Source organism: Pelodiscus sinensis, chromosome 1, assembly GCF_052426305.1.
Source record: "Pelodiscus sinensis isolate ZL-2025 chromosome 1, ASM5242630v1, whole genome shotgun sequence".
NCBI lineage: Eukaryota > Metazoa > Chordata > Testudines > Trionychidae > Pelodiscus > Pelodiscus sinensis.
This window is the reverse complement of record NC_143052.1, coordinates 305,426,992-305,430,638: the sequence shown is the minus strand read 5'-3', so window position 1 is coordinate 305,430,638 and position 3,647 is coordinate 305,426,992.

The window sequence follows — 3,647 nt, the reverse complement described above, 5'->3', positions numbered from 1 at the left end:
CCGGGCGCTTGATGATGACGTCACAGCTATTGATGGCCGTGCAGGCGGGGGCTCTGATCACGCCTTCAGCCTAGGACACCAGCTGCTGCAGCTGGCCTCAGACCGCTCCTGGGGATGGCACAACCTCCTCGGGGATGGGGCTTCCTCCTACCCCCAGACCATGTCCGCACCCCCCCACCCTCCTTTCCCAAGGGCAAGGACTTCCCCCTCCCCTCGCCCCCCGCAGGGACTGCAGCCCAAGTGCCTTACCTCCATGAGGAGGGCCCCTGATGGTGGACTTTTCCACACCGAACTGGTTGCCCACCAACCAGTAGATGTCTGCAGTGGTGAGCTTCCAGAGGGCGATTGCAGCCCACTTCTCCAGGGGGATGGTGGGTCTCATCTGGGTGTCTTGTTGATGGAGGACAGGGTTGAGCCAGGCTCACAGCTTCATAAAGGTAGCCTTCTGCATGCTGAAGTTTTGGAGCCGCTACTGGTCATTCCACCACTCCATGACCAGCCAGTCCCACTAGTCAGAACTGGTGTCCAGCCTCCAAAATCGTCTCTCCCCTGTGGGGTGTGGTTGCAAAAGTCTTGCTCCCACACATAGGGAGATGGTCTCGATGATGAGCTTGGTGTCAAGCTTGTGCAGGGCCATGAAGGCAGTCTGCAGAAACTGCAGCATGGCCATTTGGGTCCATCGCATGCCGAGGGGCAGCTCCATCTCCATTTCATGAAGAATAATGCTGTGGCGTGCAAAAGCTTGGCAAACCAGAGCACGCACTGCTGAAGCTTTGCTATCCCTTGAAGAGGTAGGCAAGCACACAACAGAAGCAGAGAAATGGTTGTCCAGGGGCTTCCCTATAAGTCCATGTCTCATCTAGGCATAGGCAACTGCACTCGGAAGCAATGCTGACTTAATGCCCTGCCTGAACTGGGTGGCCTTATATGCGAGATAGTGTCCAATCAATGTGGATACTATCTTTCAAAAAAGCAGATCACTTTTTTATTGTGCTTTTGCTGTGTAGATGCTCTCTTTTGAAACAAGTCTTTTCTGGAAGAGATCTTCCAGAAATCTTCTTCCGAAAGAAGCTTGCAGTCTAGACGTAGCCTAAGTGGGCTCTGTTCGTAAGTGTTGATTTCTGGATGATGACCACTGGTACATTTGATCCCAGTACAGGATTGTCAACACCTAACTAATGCTACTAATAATGTGCTTGCCACTGGATAAGACACAGATATCATCAAATGCTGTCTAGATACAGGCTATAATGTAAACAATACAAAATGAAAAAATTCAATGGGATTATTCATACAGACAAGGGCCACAGAATCAGGTCCATACTTAGCAGAAAGATGCCCTGAATGTCTTCAAGTAGATGCAATACTGTCTCATTGTGTTGTTCAATGAGCATTCCTTAGGGAAAGATTTCTGGAGCAGATTGTTACACTAATCACAGGGGTTCAGAAATGCTCTGCCATGAGAGCTTATAGCAGAGGGCCTTTGAGTGCAAAGTTTTGTGCCCTGGCTCAGAGAGAAAGATGTTTTGACTGACAAAGCAATGGGCTTAAACTGCAGCAAGGGAGGTTTAGGTTGGACATTAGGAAAAAGTTCCTAACTGTCAGGGGGTACTTTCACGAGGAGTACAGCTAGTTCGGATTAGAAGCCTAATCCGAACTAGCTACTCCGTGCCGCGTGTAGCCGCGCGGCACGGGGTTCGAACTGCCGGCATTTAAAAATGGCGCCGGCCGGCTTTATGCAAATGAAGCCCGGGAAATTCAAATCCCGGGCTTCATTTGCAATTGCGGTATGCCTACATTACCCTCCTATTTCGAATTAGGAGGGTAGTGTAGACATACCCAGGGTGGTTAAACTCTGGAATAAGTTGCCTAGGGAGATTGTGGAATCTCCATCTCTAAAGATATTTAATAGCAGGTTAGGTAGACATCTGTCAGGGATGGTCTAGATAGTACTGGGTCCTGCCGTGAGGGTAGGGGACTGGACTTGAGAACCTCTCGAAGATCCTTCCAGTTCTAGTGTTCTATGACATTACAATGCAAGTACTTAATTTTTAAAGCACTCAAGTAAAAGAAGGGTGGTCTCCCTTATTATAAGAGCTTTGGTGCTCTAATTAACATGCCCTGAAGCTGGTAGGGCTAAATTCTCCCTGTCCCTGCCTTGAATGGTGATCACACAGACTGGATATGGGCCGTAGTCCCTGGTGCCACAAGCAGCTGGTTGCACAGAAGCAATTGTAACTCACTAGGTGCTCAGGAGTAGTGGAGCTCTGCTTTTCCATGCTGCAGTCCACAAAATGGCCCCCATGCACCCTCCCAGCCCTGACACCAGGAGTAGCAAGGGTGGCACTGGAATTGGCCATGTAGCTTCCATTAGCTTGAGACTGCTAAATGGCTCTGTACATAGGGGAAATTAAGCTAGCCCGAATGCATATGTGACCTTAAAAATCCAGAGAATCTGCCTGGGCGGAAGGGAAGAATATTGTTTTGCTAAAAGCAGATGGAAGCTTTGACATTTAAATTGTGTAATTGTTTTATGCTGCTGGTCATAGGTGGCTGAGTCCCATCTCTTCAAGGTGCAAGAGCCCTGGCTGAACACCCCCACCCTCCTGGGAACAGAACTTGATGCTGTAGGTAGAACAAATCCTCGGTTGCTGGTTAAGCTTTCTCTTTTAGGCCTGGGGAGGGACAAGGATGACAGTAATCAGTGTGAAACAAAAGAGAGGACTATGCAGCACTTTAAAGACTAACAAGATGGTTTATTAGGTGATGAGCTTTTGTGGGCCAGACCCACTTCCTCAGATCAAATTCTGGAAGAGAATTGGCATGACCATATATACCAAAGGAATACAGTGGAAAAAGTGAACACATTATAAAACTGACAAATCAGATTTTAGTCATTCCCACTCCCTTGGGAGGCATATGTCAGCAAATCTTAGAACAGGAGGCTGGTGCTGGAATAACTTTTCATTCATTTATGCATTAGGCCCAAGAAAGCAGCCCAGCCTGATAGATCCTTGTCAGAGGTCTTGGATAACAAGTATGCAAAGACCTGTGAAGAACCCAGCCCTTGGGATAAGGAGCTGGATTTCCGAGAAAGCACAAAGAGCAGTTTGCTCTGCATTGCCAAGTGTGACACCTTGGATTGAATCCCCCTACTTGGTGCCTCACTCCTTAAACAAGCAAGGACTGACATTAAGGCTGGAGGAACTGGTGAAGGGAAAACAGGAACTTATTTGTGAACCTGAGCTCCAGTCCCCTTGAAACTCACTCTGACCCCGCAGAAACTCTGAGACCAATCCTGCCTTGACTTTTGCTTCAGGCAACCACAAATCAGAATGTGGATATAATATTAACTTGGGGGCAGAGGGCAGGGGAAGAGAGAGAAGGTGCTAACTTCCAGATAGAGGATGTTCAATCTCGGCTTTCACTTCCATTGGTATACATCTAGGCTATGTATAGACGACAGGATTCTTTCAGATTAAGCTTTTTTCGGAAAAAAGAGATCTTCCAAAAAAACTTCTTTCGAAAGAGAGTGTCCACACTGCAAAGTGCATCGAAAAAGTGATCTGCTTTTTTGAAAGAGAGTGTTCAAACTGAATGGATGCTCTCTCACATGTAAGCTGTGATTGCTATGGATAGAATGGCCT